This window comes from Apis cerana, linkage group LG6 (genome assembly GCF_029169275.1).
Source record: "Apis cerana isolate GH-2021 linkage group LG6, AcerK_1.0, whole genome shotgun sequence".
NCBI lineage: Eukaryota > Metazoa > Arthropoda > Insecta > Hymenoptera > Apidae > Apis > Apis cerana.
Genome location: NC_083857.1, coordinates 14,885,719 through 14,894,457, shown reverse-complemented (window position 1 = coordinate 14,894,457; position 8,739 = coordinate 14,885,719). Strand labels below are relative to the sequence as shown.

Genomic DNA, 8,739 nt, shown 5'->3' with positions numbered 1-8,739 from the left:
TCCGCTTCTAAAGTAAAATATCTTTCCGTGAAATATCATGCTTTCCCGCATGCGCCAGAAAACCGCAGAGTGAAAGGGAATCTACTTGTGGTTTACCAACCCATACACGATATAAACTGTCCAGCTTCGTTTCGTATGTACTTACGTATAATATATTACTGTGACGTATTCCTATAAATCGAATAGATACTACGCCATTTGAATTTCTAATAAACTAAATTCCTTCATCGAAAACGTTCAACGATTAATCGAAATATATATTATACTTTGAATTAGTAATTATAAAATTATTAAATATAGAAAAATATTAAGGAACTGTTTCGAATCGATTTCGAATTATTTTGGGCGAACGAATTCCGGAGTTCGCCTCGGAAAATAAGAAGGAGGAATTGATAAAAATAATATATAATTACTACACTTATTGAGGATAAACATATTTCATGAAATTTATGTTTCGTTGTTGGAATTGATAAAAATAAGAAAGAAGAGGAAGTGATAAAAATAAAGAGAAGGAGGAATAATTTATAAATTTAAATGTATTTATATTATATAATATAATATATAATGATATTATGAATTTAGAGAAGAGAAAGAATTGATAAAAATAAGAAAGAAGAGAAAGTGATAAAAATAAAGAGGAGGAATAATTTATAAATTTAAATGTATTTATATTACATAATATAATATATAATGATATTATGAATTTAGAGAAGAGAAGGAATTGATAAAAATGAGGAGGAGGAGGAATTGATGAAAATAAGGAGGAGGAGAAATTGATAAAAATAAGGAGGAGGAGGAGGAATTGATAAAAATAAGGAGGAGGAGGAATTGATAAAAATAAGGAGGAGAAGGAATTATTTATAAATTTAGAGATATTTATTTTATATAATATAATATATAATTATATTTTAAAGAAGAGACAGAAGAAGGAATTGATAAAAATTATATATAATTACTACATTTATTGAGATTAAAGATATTTCATAAAATTTATGTTTCGTTATTGATGAAAATAAGGAAGAGGAGGAATTGATAAAAATAAGGAAGAGGAGGAATTGATAAAAGTAAGGAAGTGGTGGAATGGATAAAAATAAGGAGGAGGAGGAATTGATGAAAATAAGGAGGTGGAGGAATTGATGAAAATAAAGAGGAGGAGGAATCGATAAAAATAAAGAGGAATTGATAAAAATAAGATGGAGAAGGAATTATTTATAAATTTAGATATGTTTATATAATATAATATAATATAATATGTATATTATATAATATAATTATATTATGAATTTAGAGAGAAGAAGGAATTGATAAGAATAATATATAATTACTATATTTGAGGATAAACATATTTCTTAAAATTTATGTTTCGTTATTGATAAAAATAAGGAAGAGGAGGAATTGGTAAAAGTATGGAAGAGGTGGAATGGATAAAAATAAGGAGGAGGAGGAATTGATGAATTTGGGAAGGAAATGGAATTATTTTTAAATTTAGAGATATTTATATTATATAATATAATATATAATTATATTATAAATTTAGACAGGAGAAGGAATTGATAAAAGTTATATAATTATTATATTTATTGAGGATAAACATATTTCATAAAATTTATGTTTCGTTATTTATTATAAGTAATAAAAAGTTTAAATGTAAGTAGATAAATTGTAATAGATAAATAATATAAATAGATGAACATAAAGGATAACGAATCACAAAGGAAAAATTAATTAATATTGTCTTTAATTATAGTACTATTTTTATTAAACTATTTTTCGATCCTCCATTTGAAATTCCATTCCGACATTCATTTGTGAATGATATTTGCGTGCGCATATTTACTTTTAAATATTGATAGTACTAATGGAAATTAATATTAATTGGTCGCAAAGAAATAGTTGGCAGAAAATTTTCAAACGACAGAATCGATCTATTCTGCTAGTGTGATCAAATATTAAATATTGCGTACGCATTAGACATATATATATATATATACACATATATGTTTGAAAATGACCAATCATAACGCAAATAGAGAGATCGAACGACCATCTGTGCAATTATTTCATCGCGGAGAACCGACAACTTTTGGCGATGATCGAGAGAAACTTAGCTTCTCTCTCGAACAGATTCGCGCGTCCATTTCGTCGCCAACTATGTCGAGACATCGACGTCGACGATTCTCAAGGGAGAACGCATCGACGTCGATTATGTTTGCCCCAAAGACCAAACCGAATACACCGAAATCTTCCAGTCGGCCGAACTGAATCTACCGCTTCGCCGACTGAATGTCTGTTTACATTGCCGCCGCTGCCACTCTAATTAATTATCAAACCATCCTCAATAATGCACCGCTTGATCCTTTTTCAAACGTGTTGATTCTCTTTTGCTTGTCCTTCCTCATTTAATACGAGAAATCCATTTATTGCTTCGTTAATCTCTTTACGAAGAGTCAATGCTGGAAATTTTTTATCACAAAATTTGTAAATGTAAGATATACATACGATTATCTATAAATCATTGGATAAATGAATATTATAGTTACGATACGATTTATGTTGAATTTGTGAAAAACAATCGAATTTATAATATTAAGATAGGTTATGACAAATTAGGTTAGATTACAATTCATTTTTCAATTTGTTTCTTTATAATAAAATAATATTTAACACGTATTCACGTTGTTTTTAATTGATGCACATCAAATAGGATTATTAAGAAATGGATCGAAATGATATGAATTCGACAAATTTACATAACTTGCGATTGGTCGATATTCTTTGTTATCAATAACTCGAAGCAAAAATTTTTGTAAAAAAAGAACTTATTCAATTTTATTCTTTTAGATATTCTTTAAACGATAAAACGTTATTTTACATTTCCTATTTTCTTCATCAATTTTCATACGTATCATTTATTAACACTACCTTTTACCTACCTTTAAATTGCCACAATTATAAATATATATATATCCTATTTACTAATTTTACAAAGAATCAAATTATTATTTCAACAACCGAATAATTCACCCAATTATCCAGCTAATAATCAGAGTAACCGCCTTTCTCTGCAAATCTCGATGGCATTGTGGGCCAAGGTTAAGAGAAGAGGCTTAAAAGAACATGATATGAGATGGTAGTTACGGCCACGATTGCTTGGAAGATGATAGGATAGAAAGGACGAACCGGTGTGCTGTGAGCGAAACCCGGAAAAGGTGGAAGGGTAGTAGTTATCTCGCGGGTTCGCGTGGGAGGTCACGTTGGATGGAGGGTAGGTGAGGCGACCCACGACCTTCGACCAATCACGAATCCAGCTCGAAACTGGGCTGCCAATGGGGACGCCGGTCGGTGTGACCTCGTGCGCGATTCTCCTTGCACTTTATCACCGAGAAACCACCCCCATCAAGTGGAAAGGTGGAAGCTCACCTTTCCACGCCGGCAACGTTCCTCCTTTCGCCAAATCGCTCGAAACGATCGAGGCGATAGGTTGGACAGTGAAATACGACTCTCTCGCCTTTTTCCCTTTCTTTAGACGCGTTCTTCACGCGTAAATTGTAAAACTTAAATTATTTATATCAATAATTTTGCTTTATTTACTTATTATTTTTATCGCTTTTTGGTTTTTAAATGTTCAAAATATTCTTTTTTTTTGCGGATGCAGATCGTATATACATATTGATTACAGCAAATTTCATAAAATTTAAAACTGAATGGAACCGATAAGATGGATACATGTGCTCGTAGAATCCTTTCTTTCGAGTTTGATATTTTCGTCGAGTTCATTTCCAGGTTGCTCAGCAGGGACAAAAGGGAAGGAAAATGATATGAAAGCGACACCAGGGAGTAGCAAGGGTGTGTCTTTATCTTCGTTATTACCAGTCCTTACCGATTATTAAACTGCCTTCATTAAGAAAGATACAGATCCAGGACATTAGAAAGCTCGAAGGAAATTTATTTTTATATCAAAAAAGGGGGAGGGGAACGGGAACACTTGATGTGTTTTTAATTTTTTCCTTTTTTTATTTTCAGGCGCATCTCGTTGAAACGCCAATTACCAGCTATAAAAGGCCGAATCGAGACAATGAATTTGAATAATCGATCTACCTCGAGCAAGGCGATTAACTAATCGACAGAGATCGTCACACTCGGCATCCTTCTCTCCTCCAGAGAAACCTCCTTCCAGAAGATTCTCTCAAGGAGGATACGTCCCGATCCGACGTTTCATTAGTTCCTTAATGCATCCTGGGGGTCGTTGCTGCTCTCAAGGAAAGGATCAACAGTTTTTTGCTTCGAGAGGATGCGTCAGGGATGCACGGCTCTTATGTGCCAGAGTGACTGATGAACCATCGACTAATTACCTCCTCTATGTGCCCTGTAATACGAACGTATTAATAACCTGCATTTATATATATCCGTGAAAAATGACCGCTTATCTCGCTTCAAAAGGATCCGTTGTGTTTAGAAAACGAGTGGAGAGTACGATGGAATTATACGAGTCTGGTTCGTTGGAACGAAATTTTGTCAATGATTCACCCCGTTATCTGCCATCGATATTCAAATTTTATTTTTGTTCCATCGTTGTTGCGTCATTGTCGAGTTTATAGCGGCGATTTAATTATATCTCGTTGTCGACAAACAATTTGGAAATTTTCCTCCGATCGATTAATTTATTGCCACGATACGTCAAATTTTATTTTTATGTTTTATCGGGTTACACGAATTTATACGAATTTTTTTTGTAAGAAAATTTTATTTGGAAAGAATTCACTCGAGGTTAATTATACAGAGGAAAATTTTTGGTACGAAATCGAAGTTTTTATATGCTTTTCTATATATTTGTTTATTCGATCTAGAAAAAGTAGATTCGAAAAAAGACGTTTCGAAAAGATCAAAGCTTGTACTCGTTCTACTTCGGCTTTGAGTAAATAAAAAGCGAGCTTTGCATTTTTTACAGGCGACTGCGCTTAGAAAGCGACCAGAGACGCTGAAAGTTGAACGACCACCACCTTCGTCTTAACCGTAATCCCGAAGAGTGACGAGCGTCAAAGCAACGCGGGGATTCTTCAACTATATTACTATCCTCTCTGTGTCGCCTTCCTTCCTTCGTTTATCAACTTTCTCCGTCTCTCCACCTCGCAAGAAATCCGTAAGAAACGTGTCCAACTTGCGACTAATTTGATCTTGAAACGGTACGAATACGAATTTCGATCGAAAGTGAAAATTAACGATCGCTTTAACAGTAAATAGTTTCTACCTGCGAAAAAATATCGAGAGTTTTATTCTCAAAATCATCTATGTATGTTCATAATAAGACTTCAAGAAGGTTCGAGAAATATATTCTAAATATAGAATTTTACTAGAAAAATTTCGAGTACTTCCATTTCCTTAAATTATTACATGTATTCAATCTAATCAGGATCGATGAAGCGAGTCAAAAGAACATCATCCGCTATATCTATTTCAGTGATTCAGTCGATTTTCCTCGAAGCACTTTGGAAATATTAAACGGTGGGATGCAATGCTGTCGAGTATGGAACGTAGGGTGTAAGAGATACGCGACAAAGCTGCGGCAAGTTCAAAGCATTCCTAACTCGGTACTCACCAGTTTTGCTCCTCTCTAGCGCGAGCATTACTCTCCTCATTGTCGAACCACCCATCTCGAATCTCGTTTCGTCGAGCTTTTACCGATCGAGCGTTCAATTTACCGACGAGGCTCGAAGCTACACGTACTATACACGTTTCGAAAGCGAGAAGTGCGCGAAACGCGTGTTAACGCGATGATTGTGTGTGAAAGAGAGAGAGAGAGAGAGAGAAAAAATATTAAAGGATTCGAGCAGATGTGTGGGACGTCGTCCTCCGCGCAGATTCGACTCGTGATATTCCGGATATACGTGTATCGAGCGACGCGAACGACCGACCGGAAGTAATTAGATCCGCATACAAAACTCCCTCCGGAAGGGTCGAGTCCTGGGGAGGGCAACCGCCGATCAGGTCTAAATCGATAATTTCGATCGTGCTTTCGAATATTTCGCGTGAGATTTTTGACATTTAATCGAAATTGTGAAAAGGTTATGCTAGAAAATACGCAATTTAAAATTTACTTGGCCGTTAAATAGGTATTTACAAAAATAACTAGGTTAGTTTTAAATCAGGTTAGTTTTAATCTGACTTATTGTTACGAACGATTGATTAACCAGATTAAGAAAACTAGTTTAAACACGTAGCAAATATATCGTAATTAAATTAACGATTGATAATTAAATAAGTTTTCGTTTAATTTTAATCTAGGATAAAATTAGACTTAATGTTAAGCGTTTATTTAATTTCACAATATCAAAGCGATAATCTTAATAATAGTATTAAAAAAATTATCGATAATTTTTGTTTAATAAGGATCTTTTCTATTTGGCGAACAATTATCGTTTACGTTTCAATGTTACGTTTATTAAAAGTAGGTGGCTCGTCACGATCTTTAACCTGTCGAAAAAGAGGAGAGGAAGCAAGTTTGAGCGGGCCTTTTTATGAAAATGACCACTTAAGGGAGGGAAGAGCGAAACGAAATAAAAACTAATGTATGCGGATCGTGGTTGAGATGGGATATCGGCCCGATTTACATAGTCCGCTTGAACCGACTTGACTCGATTTGCCGCGGGACGAATACACTCTGCTGAGAATATATCGATGCTCCGTTACGTGAAGCAACACAAAATTGCTTTTACCACCTATTAACAATTCATATTTCTTATGCGGGAAATCGTCCGTGGTAAAAAGTTAGCGACAGGGGGATTTTTCTTTTTTGAGGAAAATCGAGGAAGGGAAGATCGAGGGAGGGAGAGAGAAAGAGAAAAAGTGAAGACGGTTGAAGTAGAAAAGTTAAAGAGCGGTTCAATTTGAGTGTATTATAGATACGTGAAAAGAAATTCTATATTAAGTGTTGTTGCATGTAAAGACAGATATTGATAAAAAGGAGCGAAGTTTTGGTACGGATTTTGGATCGTTTTCTAATTTTAATTTCGTTGAAGTAACTTATGAATAAAATAAGTAATTAGATAATTTTCGCGAAAATTTGTATTCTTTTGATGTGAATAAGTTTAAGAACAAATCACAAGATGATTATTTAAGTAAGCACTATTTTATTTATCCCTACTTTTGTTAATATATCAATTAAAATAATCTTCACAAGGACTTCACTTTATAAAAAAATCTATATACGAAGAATGTAATTTTAATAAAAATTTGAATTGAATTGGATGCATGAAATCAACTTTGAAAATTTTAAAATATTTTTCACGATATTTCGCATAAAATATTTTATAGAATAACAATAAAACGCATCTTCTATGACCGATTACATTCAACTTCTTTTTGTCTAAACGTATCTTGACGATTCTTTCGTTACAGAAGTGATAAGATAAGACGGTTCGACGACATTTTTTCAACGGGAAAGAGGAATTTAATACTATCAGTGGTATGATCGATGCGAGATAGTTGACACGGAATAGCGAAGATTACGTGTCGGAGATGGAGGGTGTATGACCGCGCGGTGAACAAACGGTGTTTCGAGAGATGAGCGATCGTTCCCTCGAGAGCAAACGAGAACTAAACGGGAAAAGACGAGATGGGACGCGAACGCTTCACCACCCTGTCGAAAGTCGCTCGCCTTATCGCCTCCTAAGGGTCTATTGTCGACCCGGCCACTAATGGAACGATATCCAGTCAAGATCACCAGTATCGCTGCACTCTCTTCGATTTTATTAGATCGGTCTCTTCTAACCTTTTGGAATCACGACTTGTAATATTCTTAACAACTTAACCTATACGCGACAAGGAAAAAATTTAAAGAAATTAGTATTAACGAAATTATTTTAATTTGAAGTGGAAAAATTTTAATATATCTATAGAATATAATGGCAATGTATTGATTGAAACAAATAAGTAATTATATTGAAACAATAAGTATACTTTAACCTGGTATCGTGAATTCTGGAAGACTTCTGTATATTTGATATATTACAACTCTTCGATTTTATTAGATCAGTCTCTTCTAACCTTTTGGAATCGCGACTTGTAATATTCTTAACAACTTAACCTATACGCGACAAGGAAAAAATTTAAAGAAATTAGTATTAACGAAATTATTTTAATTTAAAGTGGAAAAATTTTAATATATCTATAGAATATAATGGCAATGTATTGATTGAAACAAATAAGTAATTATATCGAAACAATAAGTGTATTTTAACCTGTACTGGCATTCTGGATTCTGGAAGACTTCTGTATATTTGATATATTACAAGTTCTAAACACGTGCTTTGAATAAAGTATAAAAAAATATATAACAAATTCTTATTACTATATTCTAATTATATTATATTAGAAGATTTAAACTTGATAATGTCGAATATTTTTTGAGCGAGTTTCTAAGATTCGACAACGCCATTTACGTCACAAACGAGACGATATTGGTTATGTTATATTCGTTTATTAAAAATTCCTTTGTAAGACATGACTTATAGATTGAGAACCATTGTACATTGATTATAAATTCGTGCATCCTTTATTTCATTTCTAAATTTAATTATTTACAAAAATAAAAAAATGATACGTTCATTACCAAATATAATTAAACAATTTATATTTTTTCCAGTTTTATTAGGCAACCACTGGCAAAGCAAACGAAAGCAATCCCTCTTCTCTCTAAGCATAGAAGAAAAAATTACTGGAATAAAACGAAGTGGAATAATA

At 33.3% G+C, this 8,739-nt stretch overlaps 1 long non-coding RNA gene across 1 annotated transcript; it reads right to left on the bottom strand.

The window, feature by feature from the left end:
• Positions 1-1,563: 1,563 nt before the first annotated feature.
• Positions 1,564-6,362, bottom strand: LOC133666311 (uncharacterized). The gene is made up of 3 exons (XR_009830324.1): positions 5,597-6,362; positions 4,099-4,366; positions 1,564-2,453 (listed from the first exon to the last, which is right to left on the bottom strand). It is a non-coding gene; the product is annotated as an uncharacterized LOC133666311 (long non-coding RNA).
• Positions 6,363-8,739: the final 2,377 nt, after the last annotated feature.